A 22,842-nucleotide genomic window follows, 5' to 3' on the forward strand; every position below is an offset into this window, starting at 1 on the left:
CCTGGGCTCCAGCAATCCTCCTGCCTCAGCCTCCTGAGTAGCTGAAATCGCAGGCATATGCCAGCCACCACACCCTGGTAATTAAAAATTTGTTTTTCTAATTGTAGAGATGCAGTCTGGCTATGTTGCTGGCTGGTCTCAAACTCCCGGCCTCAAGCAAACCTCCTGTCTTGGCCTCTCAAAATTCTAAGATTACAGGCATGAGCCACCATGCCTAGCAAAATTTCCCTTTTCTTATGAGGACACCAGTCTTTTGGATTAAGGCCCACCTTAGTGATCTCACCTTAATAAGGCTACATCTGTAAAGACTCAATTTGCAAATAGGCCACATCCATAGGTCACATCCAGATAGCTCAACACATCTTTTAGGAGGACAAAATTCAACCCATAACAGTGGCTAGGGTAGCCCATCCCCTCACCTTGTCCCCGAGTGCCAGGCAGAGGGGAAAACCCCGGTGTAGAGTTCTGAGACCCGCGTTTGTATCAGCTCTGTCTGACTAGCTGCATGACCTCCAAAAAGTTGTCCAAACGGTGAGCCCCAGATTCCACAGCTGTAACACAGATTATGCCTACAATGCCTTCTCCCCACTGCTGTTGTGAGGATTCCAAGAGATGGTGTTAGTGGATCGCTTTGTAAACACTAAACCTCCAGGCAAATGTCTATTGTCATTTCTTCAAAGAGCCCAGCTTCAACCATCTGTGGCTACAAAAAAAGGGGGCAAGTTTCCATCAATACTCTAATTCCAGCCAATGCATGCATTCCACGTCTGCCCACGCAGGAAGTTAGACCCCTCAAAGCACCTTTCTGTTATTTCTGGGGGTTCCCCTGGGCTATGTCACATGCGCTCTGGGATATGTTCCCCAGTGTCTGCTCTTCTTCCCCCCTCCTGAGTGACCAGGGCTGGCTTCCCAGCTGTTGGAACTCTCAAGATCACCACTGTTCTGGTGCCATTGGGTCCCCCAGCTGAGGCCTTGCAAAAGGGGCACATGCTCCCCACCTTCTCCCCTGCACCTCCTCATCCCCCTCCACACCCGGCTTAAGCTGGGCTACCCCCTTTAACCAGGCCTGGGTTGAAGTTTCAGGAGGGACGCTCAAAACAAGGAACCTTGGGGCTGCTTGTGGCGCTGTTCAGTCAGGCCCCCGGGCTTGCCTCCTTGGGGCAGGGCATACCCCACCAGGATGCTGTGAGCACACCTGTCCCCCACCCACCGTGCAGGCCAACTCTCCAGAGAGTCTGTGAGGGAAGGAGCTCCTCCACCCGTGGGAAGCAAACTCTGCCTCCCTATTCCTCAGTTCCTGTCCTAGGACAGGTTACTTTCCAGAAGGACTGGCAGTGGGAATTCCCACTCCATTCAGGGAAGTCCCCATCCCATCCCTTTCCCATGGGCTGCAGCATTGCTTCCTGACCCCGGTCACACAATTCCTCCTGCACATCATAGTCCAGATGTTGCAACTCGGGCACACAGATCTGTTTCATTTGGGTCATGCAGTTTAAAAAATATATATGAGCTGTTACCAATATTCCCATTGAGATACTTTACATTAAAAAAAAATCAAAATTTCTGTCTTCTCTTGAAAACGACATTCAGCCTCTGGATCTGCACGTCAGCCATCACTGGAACTCTGCAGCAGCCGCTGTAGGGGGGATGCTGTCCCTCCAAATCTCCGGTTGAAATGTGATCCCTGCTGTTGGAGGTGGGGCCTGGCGGGAGGTGTTGGGGTCATGGGGGCCGATCCTTCATGAACGTCGTGGTGCCCTCCTCAAGGAAATGAATGAGTTCTCGCTCTATTAGTTCCCAAGAGAGGCAAGTTGTTAAAAACACCCTGGCGCCTCCCAGCACGCTTGCTTCCTCTTGCCACGTAATCCACTCACACGGCTCCCCTCCACTTTCCACTCTGAGTGGAAGCAGCACAAGGCCCTCCCTAGAAGCAGACGCCTGACCATGAACTTTCCAACCATCAGAATCGTGAGCCTAAATAGACCATCTTCTGTATATACACCAGCCTCAGGTATTCCTTTATAATAAGTAACACAAAATGGCTTAAGACACAGCTCCTTCCTCTAACTGGAGCTCACAGTCTCCAATTTGCCGATGCCCACGGTCTCCTTTAGTCCTCTGTGTCGCCTTCCTGGCCCCTGCAGCCATCTGAATTGGTGGGGACATGCGTCTGCCGAGGGCCCCAGAGGTCCACGCCACAGGGCACTGGGCCAGAGCTCGCCCTGGCGCCATTCTGTCCTCCAGCGTGGCGGGTGATTCTGTTTGTCCTTCCTGCACAATGCCACCAGGAGCGTTCCAGCTCTTAGAAACACCTGCACAAAGAAGAATACAGCCTGACAGCAACAGGAGCCGGCGAGTGCTGGGTGCCCGCGGGTTGCAGTGGAGCTCACTCTCAGTCCGTGTGGGGCCGGGGATCACTCCTTCCTGCTTTGTGCCACCTCCCGTGGGTACCATAAAAAAAGGAACCAGGAGACTGGTTCCTTACACAAGCATGTACAGCTGACGCCTAGTTAGTGATGAGGACCCAGTCAAGCGGGAACAGTCTGCCCCACAGGTAAATTTCAGTTTCATCTCTTTTTTTTGTTGTTGTTGAGATAGAGTCTCACTCTGTCACCAGGCGCCAGGCTGGCGTGCAGTGGCGCGACCTCGGCTCACTGCAACCTCCGCCTCCCGGGTTCATGCAATTCTCCTGCCTTAGCCTCCCAAGTAGCTGGGACTACAGGCGCACGCCACCACGCCCAGCTAATTTTTTTGTATTTTTAGTAGAGATGGGGTTTCATCATGTTGGCCAGGCTGGTCTTGATCTCTTGACCTCGTGATCGGCCCGCCTCAGCCTCCCAAAGTGTTGGGATTACGGGCGTGAGCCACCGCGCCCAGCCAGTTTAATCTCTTTTAGGAAGCCCCTCCTTGCAATTTTTGATGAGTCACTTTTCTAGAAATTTCTCCATAAAATTTTTTAACCTTATGATTTGGGCACCTATTAACATCAGGTCGTATGTTCTGGTGTTTCGACAGGATCCAAGGCGGAGCATGGTAACAGAGACGAAAACTTCAGACGCAGATAGTCATAAGCTAAATGCTGGTGGGAGGCCAGGGGAATTTCCACAGCACTAGAACCTCCGACACACCGTGGGCAGAAGAGAGAGCATGAAAGAGGCAGCACGTATTGAACTTCTCTTTGTGTAGAGGCACAGGTGCACTCTCTTGTTTGACCTTGAAATATTAAAAGAGCCACAAAAAGGTATCTGCTTTGGGAAATCCCTCGTGCCCCCAGTGCTGAGGAGGGGAGGTGGGCCCTGTCACGGAGCTCTGTCCCTTTAGGCCTATTGACCTCAGCATGGTTGTAGGGAGAGGTGCCTCTTCCTCCTTCTGTTTCTAATATCCTCCCCTCCTTGCTGCCTCACCCAGCCTACCTCCCCAGCTACACAGCCAATGCAGTCTTGACCCATTTAACCGAAATGTTGCCAATGTTATGGGACAGCAAACAGAATTCCGAATTTTCTGCCTTAGAAGATCCAGCTTTCAGCCAGTTGCAGTGCCTCACGCCTGTAATCCCAGCACTTTGGGAGGCCCAGGCACACGGATCACCTGAGGTCAGAAGTTTGAGACCAGCCTGGGCAACATGGTGAAACCCCATCTCTACTAAAAATGCAAAAATTAGCCTGGCACAGTGGCGGGTACCTGTAATCCCAGCTACTCGGGAGGTTGAGGCAGGAGAATCGCTTGAACCCAGAAGGCGGAGGTTGCAGTGAGATGAAATTGCACCACTGCACTCCAGCCTGGCAACAGAGCAAGACTCTTTCAAAACAAACAAACAAACGAACAGCTTTCTCATCTTTGGTGTAGGTTCCCCACACTGCCTCCAAGGCCCTGAGGCCATACCGAACTCCTACCCCCTAGAATCCTCCTTTTAAGCATTTTTTTAATTCCTCAAATTTTAGACCCAAGGAGTGAGGCTCATACCTGCGCATGTGACCTAGGCCTTAACATTCAGCCCACAACAGGATGATCACCTCTAGCAACAGAGCCCAGCTACTTGCAGCAGGAACACACACCTCCAGCAACATCAGACCCACCCTGTGAACTACAAAGTGTTCATTCTGGACACGTGGATGGACTAGTCTAAGCTTTCCCGTCAATGGAGGTCTGACAAGGCTCCTGGCTTCCTAACACCTGAAGGACTTTCATCAGCTATTTCAACTGAACTTTGCAAAGCCCTGTTCCCTCCTACTCCTCAAAGCCATACTCCCCAGTGTCAACGGACTATTCAGAGGAGAAGGAAACAGCAGCATTTATGGGGTGAGGATTTGGGTTCAAGTTCTTCTCTGCAACTTAAATTCTCTACAGCTCACTTTCCTCTCATGTCTGATCCATTAATACCCAGTACCGTAAATAGTCCTGTAAATTTGCACACAAAGTTAGTTATTCACCAGCACCTAGACTGCATGGGGGTTATGGCAAGATGACTTCGGGTGACGACTTCCATGTGAGTTGAGCATAAACATCCTCCAGGAACATTCAGTCTGTGCCTCTCAACATGACTGTCAACTCTAAGAAATGTTTCCAGGATTAAAAGGCTGGTTCCTTAGCGTGTCAAGAGAGTAAGGCCTATTGGCGATTAATCAAGAATATCCAGGGGGAGGCCTTTCAGAGAATCATGAATAAATATGACAAAAAGAAATAAATTTTAGTTTTTATTAATTACTGAATAATTTCCTGTAGCATAATTGTTAAATTATTAACAAATGCCATGAATTGTTTATTTTATTATGAATTAATTCTTTTAAATATACTTATTAATCTATTAGTGATAATTATTAATTATTAATTTACTTACTATATGGATGAAGTAGTGCATAATGATGAAGTGGGTTGAGAGCTAATGACGGAACAAAACCAGAGGGATAAGCAACAAAAGATCTCTGCTTGTCATGGGGCTTCCAGAAAATCAGACTAAAACATTCTGCAATTGGAAAAGTCACGTTCTCTTCTGTAGTATGTTCTCTGCACAAATGTTTTAAAACTTCAAATCACCCTACTTTTTTTTTTTTTTTTTTTTTTTTTGATACAGAATCTTGCTCTGTTGCCCAGGCTGGAGTGCAGTGGTGTGATTTCAGCTCACTGCAACCTCCACCTCCCAGGTGCAAGCGGTTCTCCTGCCTCAGCCTCCCGAGTAGCTGGGATTACAGGCATCTGCCACCACGCCCAGCTGATTTTTGTATTTTTAGTAGAGACAGCATTTAGCCATGTTGCCCAGACTGCCCTCTAATTTCTGACCTCAGGGGATCCACCCACCTCAGCCTCTCAAAGTTACAGGCGTGAGCCACCAGGCCCAGCTGTCCTACATGGTTTTTAAGGAGTAAATAATCATTTGTGTAGATTTTAGTTTTTTGTTTTTATAAAAAAAAAAAAAACAACAAAGTATAACATTTAGCCAGGCACAGTGGCTCGTGCTTGTAATCCCAACACTTTGGGAGACCGAGGCAGGGGATCATGAGGTCAAGAGATTGAGACCATCCTGGCCAACACAGTGAAACCCCATCTCGACTAAAAACACAAAAATTAGCAGGGCATGGTAGCAAGCCCCTGTAATCCCAGCTACTTGGGAGGCTGAGGTAGGAGAATCACTTGAACCCGGGAGGCAGAGGTTGCAGTGAGCCGAGATCGCACCACTGCACTCCAGCCTGGCGACAGAGTGAGACTCCATCTCAAAAAATATATATATAGGTATAACATTTAATATGTCAAAAAGTTTTTTAGATCTTTTTTCTTTCTTTTAACTTTTATTTTAGGTTCAGGGGTGTATATGCAGGTCTGTTATTTAGGTGACCTCATGTCACAGGAGTTTGGTGTAAGATTATTCTGCTGCCCAGGTAATAAGAATAGTACCTAATAGGTGGTTTTTCGATCCTCACCTTCCTCCCTCCTTCCACCCTCAAGTAGGTCCTGGTGTCTGCTGTTCTCTTCTTTGTGTCCTTGTGTGCTCAATGTTTAGCTCCCACTTCTACGTAAGAATATGTGGTGTTTGGATTTCTGTTTCTGTGTTAGTTCCTTCACTTAGGATAATGGTCTCCAGTTTCATCCATGTTGCTGCAAAGACATAGTCTCTTTCTTTTTCATGGCTGTATAGTGTTTCATGGTGTATATGTACCACATTTTAGATTTTTTATTTTTAAAAACTTCAATGCCCCCAAAATGTAATCAGCTGCAAACATTTCACCAGTGGAAGCTTTCTCACCCCACAAACTTTAGGCCAGAGAGTGTGGTTTTCCCGGAGTCTAGGGAAAAGTTAAAGCCCTTGGCACAAGGTAAATTCATCTAGAAATTCAGGGTAGATTCTGATTTTTATTAGGCTCTTGTTCCACTCACAGGAATGTTGTGTGCTTTTAGTTAGCAGCCTTACACTAATACCTATATACCACATCCTGTTCAACAGAAAGAAATATCCACTTTAACACCAGTCAGAGAAAAAATGCTCTTTTTAAAATAAAGCAGTGACAATTTTCTCAAAAAGTCGGATCAAGAAATAAATGCAGGCCAGGCTTGGTGGCTGATGACTGTAATCCCAGCACTTTGGGAGTCTAAGGCAGGTGGATCACGAGGTCAGGAGTTCGAGACTAGCCTGACCAACATGGTGAAACCCCATCTCTACTAAAAATTCAAAGATTATCTGGGTGTGGTGGCGCATGCCTATAATCCCAGCTATTCAGGAGGCGGAGGCAAGAGAATTGCTTGAACCTGGGAGATGGAGTTTGCAGTAAGCCGAGATCGAGCTACTGCACTCCAGCCTGGGCAATAGAGCAAGACTCTGTCTAAAAAAAAAAAAAAAGAAAAGAAAGAAAGAAATGCATAAATAAATGTATCCTTACAATGGGATATTATTCAGCCATAAAAAGGAATGAAGTTCTGACACAGGCTACAACATGGACGAACCCTGGAAACATGCTGGTAAGTGAAAGAAGCCAGACCCGAAAGGACAAACGCCGTGTGATTCTGGCTCCACGCCCCTCCCCACCATTCCGCTGATCTTACGGCTCTGCTTCTGATCTCAGCCCCACCAAGAAAAGCTTCCAGAATCACAGAAACACATTCTGGGAAATGAGCTTTCTTAAAGCCTTTCCTTTTGGTTTTAATCAAACAAATTAAATACCTTGAAAGTAAAACTGCTATTTAAAGCAGGCTAAAATGTAACTGCAACTTTAGGGAAACTTAATTACACGTGCTATCAATTGCTGCCCCATAGTCAATCAGCTTATATTTTCCTTTTCTCTCACTTCAGAAAGTAAGAACAAAGTGGCTTTGCTTAAATACAAAAAACTAGTCTCTCTCCTCATCTCATCTACTTCCTGGTATTAGATTGTCTTCCAGAATTAACCAAGAGGTCCCTAAAGCGGGCTCCAGAGACAGGATCCTCTGAGAATGTCTCTACTTTTTAAAACCACTCACATCAGGTTGGCCTTTGAAGTTTCCAGAGACACTGGCCAGGTGACAGTGTGGACTCCATCTCAAAAAAAAAAAAGTTTTCAGAGAAAGAAAATCCCTTAGAAATTTTATTTGTAAACAAAGACCTTAAATTGGTGATTACACATTTCACATAAGATGTGGGGGGTGGAGGCTTTTGCTTCAGGTTAACATGCACGGCTTGAGTTTGACTCAAGGTCACCAACTAACCTATGCTGAGAAGAACTCTGATGTGATAAAAAAGAAGTGAGTGTGAAATTTCCTACCAGAAAATGTTGATGGTTACTTTTCTGTCAACTTGGCTGGGCCACAGTGTGCAGATATGTGGCTTAACATGAATCTGGATGTTTCTGTGAGGGTCTTTTGGATGAGATTAACCTTTAAATTGAAGGACTTGGAGTAAAGCAGATTGCCCTCCCCCATGTGGTGGGCCCCATCTAATCAGTTGAAGATGTGAATGGAAACTATCAAGGACCCCCAAAATCACTAAGCTAACGGGAGAAGTCAAACTGGGAACTGCTTAGAGCAAACCTGCCACCCATTCTATTCAAAGTCACCCTCTGCTCACTGATATAAATGCGTATCTGATTGTTTCCTTTGGAAAGGCTAATCAGAAACTCAAAAGAATGTGCCATTTGTCTCTTACCTACCTGTGACCTGGAAGCCCCCTCCCTGCTCTGAGGTGTCCTGCATTTCCAGGCCAAATCAACGTTTGTTTTACATATGTTGATTCATATCTCGGGTCTCCCTAAAATGTATAAAACCAAGCTGTGCTCTAAGCACCCTAGGCACATGCCACCAGGATGTCCTGAGGCTGTGTCACAGGCATGCGTTCTCAACCTTGCAAAATAAACTTTCTTTCCTTTTTTTTTTTTTTTAGATGGAGTCTCGCTCTGTCACCTAGGCTGGAGTGCAATGGCACGATCTTGGCTCACTGCAACCTTTGCCTCCCAGGTTCAAGTGATTCTCCTGTCTCAGCCTCCCAAGTAGCTGGGATTACAGGCACCCACCACCATGCCTGGCTAATTTTTATAGCAAAATAAACTTTCTAAATTAACTTAGATCTGTCTCAACTGTTGGGGGTTCACAAAGGCCTGTATAGAACAAAAGACTGACCTCCCACGAGCAAGAAGGACTTTGGTAGCAGACAGCCTTCAGACCTGGACTGCAGGATCGGCTCCTCCCTGAGTCTTCAGCCTGCTGGCTCACCCTACAGACAGTGAACCTGCCAGCCTCCGTACTCACGTGAGCCAATTCCTTAAAATAAATCTCTCTATATACCTAAATACACATTCTGTTGGTTCTGTTTCCCTGGAAAACTCTGGCTAATACAAAGATCTAGGAACAAATCCTAAGTCCTCCGCTACATATTTGCAGAATGATTTGAGTAAACCAATGAATCTCTCTGAGGCTAAATGTCTTCATCTGTGAAATGGAGATTTTTATATTACCTGGAAGTGTTCTGGGGGTAATGTAGGTAAAGAACATGAGATATCATGGGTGTTAAATAAACAGTAGCATTTAAGAGGGAATGCCACAGACACAAAACTAAAGAAACCACTTCTCTTCCCCTTAAATAGCTTATAGCCTTGGGAAAGAGCTAAATAACAGTGGAAGCAATGTGTACTGAGACAAGCAGGACTGCAGATTCATGGTCTTGGGTATGATGGGAACTAGAACATGCCCCTCCAAAATACGCCACTTGGGCATCAGAATTGTTTTGAGCTGAAGGCAATTAGCTGTCTGCCATCCCCTATCCTATCTAAAAACAGGGCATAAATTTCCATTTGCAAAGGTGTCTCCTTCTCCCATACCAGGAAGACAAATATTCCAGAGACAACTCTTAGCACCTGAGGCCACTCTTATCTGCCTAACACATGTTATTAAACAACACTTGTTTATTACACATTTTCTCCCTTCACTGTAACTTACCTCCCATCTCAGAAGCCCAAATTCCACTCTCCTTTGTTCAGGCTAAGATAGTATATAAGCTCCAAATTCTAACGCCTCTTCCAGTCACACTTCATTGTGATCTCCTGTGCTAGCATGCATGATTACATCTGTTTTTCTCTCTTGTTAGTCTTTTTTGTGTCAATTCACAGGGCCCCCAACCACTGAACGTAAGGGAGTAGAGAAAAATGTGTTTCTTCCCCTACAAGTATGAATACAAATATAGGAGATATTGCAGTTAAGGTTTGGCCTCTGAACCAATAGTCCCAATCTCTAATCTCAAACCTATCTTTTTCCTCCTGAACTGATGGTATGTTGACCTAGATATGATAAAGACAAAGTTATTTAGGAAGGTAATGCTGGCAGCCTGTTGGGTGGAATAGCTGGAAAGCCTCCTTTAAGAGCGAAAGGATAGGTCGGGTGCGGTGGCTCGCTCCTGTAATCCCAGCACTTTGGGAGGCCGAGGCAGGCAGATCACCTAAGGTCAGAAGTTCGAGACCAGCCTGGCCAACATGGCAAAACCTCGTCTCTACTAAAAATACAAAAAGTAGCTGGGCATGGTAGCACATGCCTGTAGTCCCAGCACTAGGGGGGCTGAAGCAGGAGAATTGCTTGAATCCAGGAGGGGGAGGTTGCAGTGAGCCAAGATCATGCCATTGCACTCCAGCCTGGGCAACAGAGCAAGACTCTGACTCAAAAAAAAAAAAAAAGTGAAAGAATCCTAATTACAGGTAGATTATCATCAGTTTTCCAGTTTTGCCAGATGTTGAAATTAAGTATTGAATAAAATGCATGAGACTGAAAGCCTGCGTAGCTTCTTTCAAATCCCAGCTCTGTTTCCTAGCAGCTGCCATTGGAGAAGTTATTATCCTCCAAGCTTCATTTGTTCATCTGTAAAATTCAGTGACTAGCACATAAAAGGAACACAGCAAATGCTCTGAACATGCAGATAAAGGAACGATTAACAGTCAATGAATTGAAAATAGTTTACCGAACCCAGGCCTGGAAGATTCAAAACAGAAGCGGTGACGTTGACAGGGTTTTAATGTTTTAATGAATGACAGTCAATAGAAAAAGGGATTGCTTCTGGAAAAGTGGAAAAGGCTTCAGAAACACTGGGAAGCTCCTGGCTTTGGGTGCTTGATCTTGTTGAAATATTTAAGCCTCAACATACTTTCTCAACCTCATTTTTAGTGAAGGAAGGAAGTTATATTAAAGAGAGCAAGAGGAAAGCCGTGCCTCAATAACCAGAGTAAATCCAGTGTCCACCACACTCAGGGTGACCGGTTGCTCAAGGCAATGCAGCACAGATGGTCCTGATGTCAGGATTTTTCTGTGCTCACCTGAGATGCTTCTGGGTGAACCCATCAGACAAGATGCTTTCTCAGACTCAGGTTCAACCACGTGGACCTCAGAGAACAAATAACATAGTGTTTGTTGTTCCAGCTAGTACCCCGGAAGGAGTCGCCTGTGCGCACACCTTTGCATGCATAGCCATGGGGATTTTCCCAGCTGTAGTTCTGTAGTTCATGCGAATGAACACAGAAGGGATCACAAAAGCCTGAAGAATGTGCGTTCTTTTCTTCTGTTTTCCTGCACAGGTGCTAGTGTATTGAAAGCGAGGGCAAGGGGCAGCCTGCTGGCCAGCGAGGCAATGAACAAGAGCAGCACGTGTGCCCTGGCCCCTGTCCTAGAGCACAGAATGGGGAGGGGTTTCTCCATCACTCTCTCAGTTCCCAACTTCAGCCCAGCTGTCCCACCCTCCGTCCTGAGGGGTCTTCTTAGTTGAGTCATAAGGGCAAACTCCAGGATGTCTCCAGAGCTAGGAAGGAGTTGTGTACTATCAGCGTTTTTTAAGTACTTTTAGAAACCAGTGACATTCATTTGACAAAAAATTTAAGGTATAGTGATTCCTTTCACTTGCTGCTGTTGGCTTTTCAACAAAAGGCAATCTAGGGTCCTTACCATGAAGAATGCTACAACCCCCTTGTGGAGTCAAACTTAAAAAATAAGAACCATGCAAGGATTACACCTATATAATTAATTTTTAAATTAGATTGAGAGCAAAAACATTTATTGAGCACGTACTATGCTCCAGGTACCTGCATAGGCACTTTTACGTATTCCTCTGATTAAACTGTCCTGTAAGGTGTGAGATATTACCCGCATTTTACAAAAGACAGCTTTATGCTCAGAATGGGTAAGTAATGACAGGGTTCAGGATATGCTACCCCAAAATGTGGTAACTTGACGCAATGAACATCTTAAGCTGAAAGAATCTGAGATGGCACACGCAGGAAGCTCTTTCTCACCTTTTCCGTTGCCTTTCCTCCTGAATCAGGTCATAAACCCCAGGATCTTCTGACCTTCACGTGAAGCAGGTCATCCTAGGATCCTCCTGTGAGCGGTGCCCTCCTAGACCTGGAGAAAGGAAACATCCTTATTTCTGAAAACAGGACCACAGAGAAGAGGCGGAACAAACAGGCCTTGCTCAGTTTCCCCTGGTTTATTACCGTCAGATCACACTCCTTCCCCAGTCACCTTTCCGCGCACCTGGCCACCCTTCATCAAACCTGCTATACAAAAGAAGCCAGGCTGAGCTGTTTCTTTGGGTCTTCATTTCCTTACGAAGGCTCCCGTGTCACGTAAAACTTAGATTAGATTAACTGAACGTGTGTGCTTTTCTCTTCTTGATCTGTCTTTTCTTGTATGGGCCTCAGCCCTGAACCTGGGATAGTCCTCCCATACAGTGACTAAATAAGGGTCTTCTCGTCCAGAGTTTCCGATTCCAAATCCAGGAGTCTTTCTGCTATATCAGACCTAATGATAAATATTCAATCTTGTATAAAAGAAGGGTCCCTGTAGTTTAGTGCATCCACAGAGCCTCCTTGGCTCGCCCCGTGCTCCAACCTGAGGGAGCATAAGGCCTTCATAAGCGCAACTTGACTGCACTCCACCGGCATAAATCCCAGTCAGACCGTCAACCCCCTTCCTCATCCCCATCCTCTGGCCTTGTGAGAAAAGGGATCTGCCCTCCTAAGGGAACGTTCATTTTGCCACCAACAGGGAGCAAAGGCCCTTTCTAAAAACACTGTTTGCTGTCCAGTAACACCTCTGTGGAATCTTTTAACACATGGCAATTCTGTGGCAGGGTATCCATGTTGGTTTTGTTTTCACAGAGCGGTCACAAAGCTGAGTTCAAGGTGAGAAGTGAAAAAAATGAAATGGATGGTAGCTTTTTTTCACATGACTTTTCACTGCAGTGACCCAGCACGGTCAGCCCCCTGCGCCTGCTCCATGGTGCGGGCTTGCCACGACACACACTCGTGGTATTCACCAGTGCATGTCAGGAAGGCAGAAGTGTCACATGGACAAGTGAGTGTCCACATGAGATGCGCCTCCTGTACACATCGTGCTGTTAATGTCCAAACGCGCTCATCCCACCCTCACGCTTCACTCTCAGCTCATCACTTGGTTCATGTTAACATTCAACGGGAAATATTGTTTTCACAGGGTCTGGAATTTTAATGAGTCTAAGGATTCCTGATGGTTTTATTGACTTTATTTGTGGGGTTCTCAAAAGGAATCTCACAGTGTAATTAACAGCAAGGAGGAAGCATTTTCTTACTTACAAAACCAAAGTTATATGTGTGGGACAAAGATGTGAGGCAGGGGCCGGGTGTGGTGGCTCACACCTTTAATCCCAGCACTTTGAGAGGCTGAGGCAGGCAGATCACCTGAAGTCAGGAGTTCAAGACCGCCTGCCTATTCAAGACCAACATGATGAAACTCCGTCTCTACTAAAAATGCAAAAATTAGCCAGCATGGTGGTGCACACCTGTGATCCCAGCTACTCTGGAAGCTGAGGCAGGAGAATCACTTGAACCCGGGAGGCAGAGGTTGCAGTGAGCCAAGATTGTGCCATTGAACTCCAGCCTGGGCAACAAGATGAGGAGAGCAAAACTCCATCTAAAAAAAAAAAAAAAAAAAAGTAAGACTTGGAGCAGAAAGAAAGCAGTACTCACACCACACTGGGCAATGGCGCTTAAAGAAAGCGAAAGAACACACAATTGACAAACCAGCCTCAATGCAAAAATCAGCTGGAATGGAGGAGGTTTTCTATGCTTTTTGAAACTAAAGAAAAACAGCTTGCAGTCAGGCTAGGTAGAAATTGTAGCCTTGGGGGTCTTGTTGACTGCAAGAATTTCAGCCCCACCTTAGGTGTTACTCAGGTGAACGTTACCATATAAACACAGTCAGACACATTTTGAAAATGGTTCCTGGAGTTGCAGGGAGCTCCATTTTCATTCATCCCTAGCTCAATGCCATACAGTTAGTGTTCAATGTCCTTCTAAGAAAAGAACTAAGGCGGTTTATTATTAATGGTGAAGAACCAATATGCAGCAATACAAAGGGTCATAAAAGATAGTAAAGAACATTTCTACTACAACAAGAGTCCTTAACCCAGCTTTACTCCAGCCTCAGGGCTTCTGAAAACCTCCCTAAACTGAGAAACACAAACACTTGTACGTGGGCCCGTAATAGAGGTAGGTGAGGGCCACAGGTCTCCTTAACTTCATTACCAGATGCTATGTTACAATGAAAGCAAGTCTCAGGCTGAATGCAGCCATAAAATAAACATTTAGAAGCCAGCAGGCTCAAAAACGTGGTACAACCAGTTCTGTAAACTCAACCAAGTACTGGGGCTTCGCTCCGCTGGCACACTGACAGGAGCCTTGCATAACAGGTCACTTAAGGCAGACACGACAGTATTTGAACAGCACGATTTAGCTTCGAGTCTAGTCAGGGTCAGGTGCAGGAACCTTTGTATGAGCTGCGGATACAAGTCCTGATTCAAATCCTGAATCAGAGACAACATCTGAAAGGGCATACGTTACCCATGAGGCTTCCTAGGTCGTAATACCCCGTCCCTACAAGGAGATACAATCTGATACAGTGCTTCTGGTCAGTCCATAACAGTTGGAACAGCTCGTGCTTCACCAGTGAAAATTACTTCTAAAGTCCATTATGCCAGATAGCAGAGCTGTTGGTGCCCTTTGGGAGCAGTGGAAGTTCTTACAGCTGACTCTAGAGCAGGGGCTTCTTTTTTTTTTTTACTTGCATCTTAGGTTTGGGGGTACATGTGAAGAACATGCAAGATTGTTGCCTAGGTACACACATGGCAGTGTGATTTGCTGCCTTCCTCCCCATCACCTATATCTGGCATTTCTCCCCATGCTATCTCTCCCCAACTCCCCACCCCCCACCGTCCCTCCCCTATTTCTCCCCAACAGACCCCAGTGTGTGATGCTCCCCTCCCTGTGTCCATGTGTTCTCATTGCTCAACACCCACCTATGAGTGAGAACATGTGGTGTTTGATTTTTGGTTCCTGTGTCAGTTTGCTGAGAATGATGGTTTCCAGGTTCATCCATGTCCCTACAAAGGACATGAACTCATCGTTTTTGATGGCTGCATAATATTCCATGGTGTATATGTGCCACATTTTCCCAGTCTATCATTGATGGGCCTTTGGGTTGGTTCCAGGTCTTTGCTATTGTAAACTGTGCTGCAATGAACATTCGTGTGCATGTGTCCTTATAGTAGAACGATTTATAATCCTTTGGATATATACCCAGTAATGGGATTGCTGGGGCAAATAGAGTTTCTATTTCTAGGTCCTTGAGGAATCGCCACACTGTCTTCCACAATGGTTGAACTAATTTACACTCCCACCAACAGTGCAAAAGTGTTCCTATTTCTCCACATCCTCTCCAGCATCTGTTGTCTCCAGATTTTTTAATGATCGCCATTCTAACTGGCGTGAGATGGTATCTCAATGTGGTTTTGATTTGCACTTCTTTAATGACCAGTGATGATGAGCATTTTTTCATATGTTTGTTGGCCTCATGTATGTCTTCTTTTGTAAAATGTCTGTTCATGTCCTTCGCCACTTTTGAATGGGCTTGTTTGTTTTCTTCTTGTAAATCTGTTTTAGTTCTTTGTAAAATCTGGATATCAGCCCTTTGTCAGATGGGTAAACTGCAAAAATTTTTTCCCATTCTGTTGGTTGCCGATTCACTCTAATGACTGTTTCTTTTGCTGTGCAGAAGCTGCGGAGTTTGATTAGGTCCCATTTGTCTATTTTGGCTTTTGTTACCAATGCTTTTGGTGTTTTGCTCATGAAGTCCTTGCCTATGCCTATGTCCTGAATGGTTTTGCCTAGATTTTCTTCTAGGGTTTTTATGGTGTTAGGAACTTCTTAATAGTCTTTCGGGCCGGGCACAGTGGCTCATGCCTGTAAGCCCAGCACTTTGGGAGGCTGAGGCGGAAGGATCACCTGAGGTCAGGAGTTTGAGACCAGCCCAACCAACATGCAGAAACCCTGTCTCTACTAAAAATACAAAATTAGCCAGGCATGGTGGTGCATGTCTGTAATCCTAGCTACTCGGAAGGCTGAGGCAGGAGAATTGCTTGAAACTGGAAACCGGAAGTTGCAGTGAGCCGGGATTGCATCACTGCACTCCAGCCTGGCAATAGAGCGAGACTCTGTCTAAAAAAAAAAAAAAAAAAAAAAAACCCAGAGACAGACACCACTACCTATGCTGACATTTTAAAACATGAATTGAGACAGTATAACATTTTTGTTAGGATCTTTGACTGTTTCTTGCCAGAGTCCAGACTGGGGACCCAGGCCTGTGCCTAGGCTCAAGGCTTAGGAAAGTCCTGTCTCTTTCCTGCCCTTCTGGACTGGAGCCTTTGTCAGAATCTGCCCATCTTCAAACAGTTATGGCCTTCTCTTCTTGCCTGTGATTTCCATCCAACCGTTTCCTACTTATGAAGTAGGTGACGGTTACCAGGGTTAGAGTTCAGTTCTTTTAAGGGCTTATCAGGGGAATTAAGCAGAACATTTTTTATTTTTTTGTTTCAAGCTGTCAGTTCCAAGGCCAGCATGATATCTTGATAGCTCTTAAATGCTCTGCTCTTCTTTGATTTGCTATAAAAGGCAAAAAATATTAACTCTATGTATGCCAGCCAAAATACCATCATAAATGCTACATATGGAGGGTCCTCGACAAAGACAGCCTCAGTGCCCAAACTTTAGAAGGGCCCTCTCAGCCCTCTTTTTAACGGGCCCCATCCTTGGACTCCAGCCTGCCTAGTTCAGTTTTAGCAAGGATCCTGCTAAGCCAATTTAGTGAGAATCCCCCAACCTTGACCTCTAATCACTCTGGTCTGCCTTCAGCAAGAATCCTGTTAAAGTCAGTTTAGCAAGAATTCCCCTCCCCTTGATATTTTCTTGGTAATTACTTCTCTTAATAATTTTCTACCCATCAAACTCCCCGGCCCCCATCCAATCCTTGATATGGCCTAAGTAACTTTAATATCATGCTGCTGAACTGAGTGAGGATTTTCAGAACTCTAGTTGAGAAGCTGACAGATTCATGAAACTGCTAACCCATGAGCAAGCAAAACAAGAATTAATTACGTAGGACTGAATCAACTAAGGAAGGATTATAATTGTATGGCTTTTTGTTTGGAACATTGTTTGTTCTTTAATGTTCTATTTTCTGGAGGTAAGGAACCCCTTTTTCTCCTAAGTTAGCTGTAATATGTAACAATTTAGTAGATATATTTCTATAATAAAAATGGAACATTTATCTTTTTTCCTGACCAATCCTTCCATAATTCAGAAACTATTACTGAGTATTTTTATGTTCGTGGTTGTGTTAGTGTGTTCTCAGATTGCCATAAAGAAACATCGGAGACTGGGTAATTTATAAAGAGAAGTTTAACTGGCTCACAGTTCTGCAGGCTGTACAGGAAGCCTGGCAGCTTCTGCTTCTCGGGAGACCTCAGGAAACTTCAGGTCATGGTGAAAGGCAAAAGGGAGTGAGGTGCGTCATATCTCCAGAGCAGAAGGAAGAGAGAGACAGAGTGGAGAGGTGCTACGCACTTAAACAACCAGATCTCACAATAACTCACTGACCACAACAGCAGCATCAAGGGGACAGTGCTAAACCATTCATGAGAAGCTGTCCCCACAATCCAATCACCTCCCCGCAAGCCTCACCTCCAACATTGGGAGATTACAACCGAATATGAGATTTGAGTGGGGACACAGATCCAAACCATATCCATGACGATATAATATTTGATATGGGTTCAATAAGCATCTGTCCTTTTTGTGACAGAACATAATTTCAAAAGTTGTTTTTAGGATGGTCAAAGTTAAAAAGACTGAACACACCAAGTTTTGACAAGAATGTGAAGGAATTGACACCTTCATACGTTGCTGGTGAGAATGTAAAATAATACAACCATTTTGTAAAAGTTTGGTAGTTTCTTCAAAATTTAGATATATACTTATTTTATGATCCCAGATATTTACCTAAGAGAAATGGAAGCTTACAGCCACACAAAGACTTGTAGATAAATGTTCACAGAAGCTTTGTTTTTAATAACCCAAAACAGAAAACAGACCTAACGTCCTTCAATGGTCCTTGAATGGACAAACAATGTTATATACATACGATGGAATACTCCTTGGCAATATAAAGAAATAAATTATTGGTACACAGGGCAACACAGCTGAATCTCAAAATAATTATGCTAAGTGGGAGAAGCTAGAGAAAAAGAATTCTCTTTTTTTTCTTGGAGACAGAGTCTTGCTCTGTCACTCAGGCTGAAGTACAATGGCATGATTGCAGCTCAGCACAACCTCTGTCTCCCGGGTTCAAGTGATTCTCCCCTCTCAGCCTCCCAGGTAGCTGGGATTACAGGTGCCCACCACAACACCTGGCAAATTTTTGTATTTTTAGTAGAGACAGGGTTTCACCATGTTGGCCAAACTGGTCTCGAACTTCTGATCTCAGGTGATCCTGCTGCCTCAGCCACCCAAAGCGCTGGGATTACAGGCATAAGTCACTGCGCTCAGCCAGAGAAAAAGAGTTCTTAATGTATGTTGTCAGTTATATAAAATTCTACGAAATGCAAACGATTTGATAGTAGCAGAAATCAGATCAGGGGTTGCCTGGGAAAAGGAGAGATGTGGGCAGGAGAGAGGGAGGAATTAGCAAGGGGCACAAGGAAACTTTCGTGTGTGACAGCTATGCTCACTATCTCACTACCTTATTTGTGGTGATGGTTTCATAGGTGTATATAATATAACCAATCTTATCAAATCATACACTTGAAATACATGCACTTTTTTATTGTCATGTCAATTATATTTCAATTACTCTCAAAATATTCACCACTTTCTGCTCAACACACTATTTCTCCAGTTTGGAAAGTCCCTTCTATGGTTACCAACCTGCCAACCTGGTTATTGGATGACAAACTCAGTATTCCAGTTCACAGCTTGATTATTACCTCTTCTAAGCACCTATTACACAAGGTCAGTCATCTCCAGATGCTAAAATGAGTAAGGAAGCTAGACTAGAAGGGATGAGGGAGGGCACCAACAAGGACCTGTGGAAAGTGAGTGGGACAGATGTGGGTTCAAGACGAAGTGCTGCTACTTACAGCTGTGTGAGCTGAGCAAGCTTCTTAACCCCTCAAAATCTATTACATAGGGGCCTTTGGTCATAAGCATCAGAAACCGATTTAAGCTAACTCGAACCAAAAAAGAACTTACAAAAGAATTGAGAGTGCTCATGAGACATAAGCTGAATGAATGCTATATACTGCTGCATAACAGATGTAGTGGCTTAAGACAATTATTTCTTTTTTTTTTTTCCTCCGCTCCCTCCAAGACAATGATTTCTTATCGCTCATAATTCTGTGGGTTAACTGGGCAGCTTCCCCTTCTAGTTTTGCCTGGCTTGCTCATGCAGCTGCATTCAGGAAAAGCAGTTGGGCTAGAAGGTCAACGACGGTCATACTCACATCTCTGGAATGTGGTACTGGCTGCTGGCTGGGGCATCTTCTTTCTTCTGCTTCTGGCTTCTCATCCTCCAATGCAGGCCAGACCTGCTCACTTCGGGGACTTTAAAGGACAATGTTCCAAATGGCTGAAGGCAGAATTCACCAGACCTCTTGAGTCTGGCCTCTGGAACTCACATGTCTCTTCAGGCTCATTTTGTAAGCCTGAGTAATTCACAAGACCATCTGAAATTCTGGGGAGCAAAGAAATAGGCTGTAGCACCGGATAAAAAGGATGGCTTAGTCACATGGCAAAACGTGTGCTAAAAAGGGGGGGAGGGGTGCATAGCCACTGTTAAATAAAATTTGGGGGAGGCCATTGTTTTGGACTGAATTCCTGCACTGGGTCCCAACAGGCCAACCCAAAATGGAGTCACTCATGTTAAGTGCCATGTAATCAAGGCAGGAAAATCCCAAGAAGGCCAGGTTGCCAAAAAACAAAAGAAGTCCAGACAACCTAAATCGGCATGATAAGGAAGTTCCCTCTGCTTTAATCTACACAAGGAACGGAACCTAAAGTAACCAAGATAACCTGAAGTAACCAGGTAAGCAGATATTAACCAATATGCTTTTCGTACTATGCTGTTTCCTTGTTCCTGCTCAAACTACCTTACAAAATCCTACCATTCTGTCACTCTCAGTGGAGCTCTTGTCTGTTTTATTGACTAAGTGGGGCCCAGTTTACGAATTGCCAATACAAGCCAATTAGGCTGGGTGCGCTGACTCACACCTGAAATCCCAACACTTTGGGAGGCTGAGGCAGGTGGCTCGCTTCTGCCTAGGAGTTCAAGACCAGCCTGGGCAATATAGTGAAACCCCATCTCTACAAAAAAATACAAAAATTTCAGCGGGGCGTGGTAGCACACGCTTATAGTCCCGGGTACTCAGGAGGTTGAGGTGGGAGGATCACTTGGGCCTGGGAACTCAAGTCTGCAGTGAGCTGAGATCTTGCCACTGCACTGCAGCCTGAGTGACAGAGCAAGACTCTGTCTAAAGATAGATAGATAGGTAGATAGATAATTATTATAACTGATAATTAAATGAAATAACATACTTGAAATGCCTAATATATAAAAGACATTTGTTGAAAGGGCACCTATTATTAATGTCATTATGGTTATGAACAGGGATATCTTAAAAGAAAGTCTCTTGTTCAAGAGTATTTGTCATGGTGACCTCTTTGGTGGAGGCTGCAGGGTATATGACAAGGAACTGAGTTTTGTTGTCAAACTTTTGGGAGAAAGACTTGCTTATTCTTTCCCCTTAGAAGTCCACAAATGCAACTGGGGTAAGGAATTAAACAAAATGAGATTGTATTTGATTTGCCTTAAAATTTGTGTTTATCAATGTGTATACTGCCCAGTGTCCAGTCAGCAGACCAGAAACCGGGAATTTCAAGTAGAAGAAAGTTAACGTAGGAAACGGTCTGCAAATGTGCTGAAGGGCTGGAGAAGAATGAAGGCGGGAAGCTGGGATCACACGGAGATTCGTCACTGCAGGAAGCCACCACCATCCTAAGGCTGGCTGAGCAAAAGGAAGAATGCTGTGATCCAGACGGGGTCGGTGACTGCTCTGGGGCTGAGGCTGCTGCGACACCCACTGCTCCTGGAAATCTTTCAGGAAGCCGGGAAGCTAAACTCCCACCAAGGGCTGCCTGTCACGGACGCTGGCGCTGCGGGATCCAGGGCCCAGGAAGGCCCTGCTGCAGAGGCGGCAAGAGCACCCCCTGCCCCCACTGCTGTTGAAACTCACCTGAACAGAAACTCACTCGTCACCTACTGTCGTTGCTATGCTGCCACTGCCAGAGACTTCAACAGAAGGAGAAATAAAAGAGCTTCCTTCTCCCTTCTACCCTCCTTCCAAGCTCCCACCAGTGTCTCCCATTGGCAGAGGCTATTGGGAAATGAGCCGGCTGGGGATTCTGGGAAATGTAGTTCGCAGGCTTCCAGCTCCTACAAAGAAGGGCAGGGAGAGTGGGGTGGTGTTGAGAGGCAACAGGCAAATAGGCAGCACCGTGTGAAATGCAGACGTTTCACATAGTGTGCGCATCTCCAGATGCTTTCCGTTTGGGTCCCTTTGAAGCAAAGCGAATGTACGTTGAACGTGTCAAAATTCTTAATGGAATACTGTCACACCACGTTTAACCATCTGACAATCAAATCCCTCTTCCTTCTGGCCATTTACCCCTTTCCTCCTTGGGTTTGGCATCAGATGTGTAAATTCTGGCAAAAACAAAAAAAACTTTGCGTTTCACACTCCACTTTGCAGAATACCCTTGGAATCTTTCTAGTGTCCTGCCTCTTACCCACTTGAAAGTGCTTCATTAAACACCTGATGGGTTGATGGGTTGTATATATTGTATGGGGCATCTTATGCAAAGGGATACTTAAATTCCTTGTATTCCCTGAAATAATCTCAAAAGATGCTCCTGGTTTTTTCTTCAAAATTATCCACAATTTTTTATTTTATCTATGATTACACATGTAGTCTGCTACATCTGTGATAATGCAAAAGGCTATTTTATTAAACCAGCAATGACTGTCCCTTATGAAATGAGGTCACTTCCTCTTTAGACCTGAGCACTGAGAACATTAGATTATTCTTAGATTTTCTCTTAGGTTTATTGAGCGTGATTGTTCCTTCATGGGCTCAAATCATGCTGCTGTCTCCAAGAACAGCCCTGGGGAAGGGGTGATTGGGAGGATGTGACAGCTCAGAACCACTCTGACAAATGAGGCATGGTCAGAGCTCGGGAGGAAACTTTGTTCCTATCCCAGAATTGATTTATCAGGTAAAATCAGGGGACAAAACAACGAGGGTTGGCATAAAGACAGAAAGTATAGGGAGGCTTGTTTTGCAAGGGACAGTCTCACAGCCTTGCCATGGAGCCTCCTGTCTGCCTCTGCACCTGGCCGAGTCATCCAGTGACTCGTAGGCCCCTCCCATGGCAGTGACAGATGCATGAGGCAGAGGTAGGGAAAGATGCAGAGGTGGTCACTGGTCCAGGAGAGAGTTCAAGAGATGCAGCTGCCTGTGAGGCCATCACAGGGATGGGGATGGCGTATTTCAAAGAAGTTTAAAGACGGAAATCAACATTTATCAAGTTCCTGTGATGGGACAGGCATGCTCTATCACTTTTCATTTTAATCCTGACAGTAACTTTATAACCTTATCTCCTGTTTAGAAACAGGAAAACAGATGATCTTGTGTCTGGCAAGCCACTTAGCCAGGACTCGATGCCCTGTCTCCAACATCCACATGCCCCTAAGGCAAATCCCGGCACTAGCTCCTCCTAGGGCAAGCGGGAGGGACAAGTAACCTTCACTGATCAGCTGTCATGTGCCAGGCATTGCATTATGTATCTGACATATGTTACCTACTTTAGACTTTCCCAGCACCCTGAATCATAGGTCCTGGTGTTCCCATTTTACAGGTTAGGAACATAAAGTCGAAGGTTATAAATGTGTGCAGGTAGGGGGTTTGAACCGGGACTTACTTATTCCAAA

General features: G+C 45.1%; 2 long non-coding RNA genes across 5 annotated transcripts; both read right to left on the reverse strand.

The window, feature by feature from the left end:
• Positions 1-349: 349 nt before the first annotated feature.
• On the reverse strand, positions 350-2,185 carry LOC108288108. Its single transcript, XR_001818593.2, has 2 exons — positions 1,543-2,185; positions 350-703 (listed from the first exon to the last, which is right to left on the reverse strand). It is a non-coding gene; the product is annotated as an uncharacterized LOC108288108 (long non-coding RNA).
• Positions 2,186-4,854: 2,669 nt separating this feature from the next.
• On the reverse strand, positions 4,855-21,223 carry LOC108288109. Of its 4 annotated transcripts, XR_001818595.2 has the most exons (5): positions 21,089-21,223; positions 19,301-19,599; positions 11,724-11,832; positions 7,344-7,504; positions 4,855-4,963 (listed from the first exon to the last, which is right to left on the reverse strand). It is a non-coding gene; the product is annotated as an uncharacterized LOC108288109 (long non-coding RNA). The 4 variants fall into 4 exon arrangements; XR_001818598.2 differs by lacking the exons at positions 4,855-4,963; positions 7,344-7,504 and adding an exon at positions 7,918-8,209; XR_001818594.2 differs by lacking the exons at positions 4,855-4,963; positions 7,344-7,504 and adding an exon at positions 10,438-10,821.
• Between the last annotated feature and the right edge of the window lie 1,619 nt (positions 21,224-22,842).

This window comes from Cebus imitator, unplaced genomic scaffold (genome assembly GCF_001604975.1).
Source record: "Cebus imitator isolate Cc_AM_T3 unplaced genomic scaffold, Cebus_imitator-1.0 Scaffold365, whole genome shotgun sequence".
Taxonomy (NCBI): Eukaryota; Metazoa; Chordata; class Mammalia; order Primates; family Cebidae; genus Cebus; species Cebus imitator.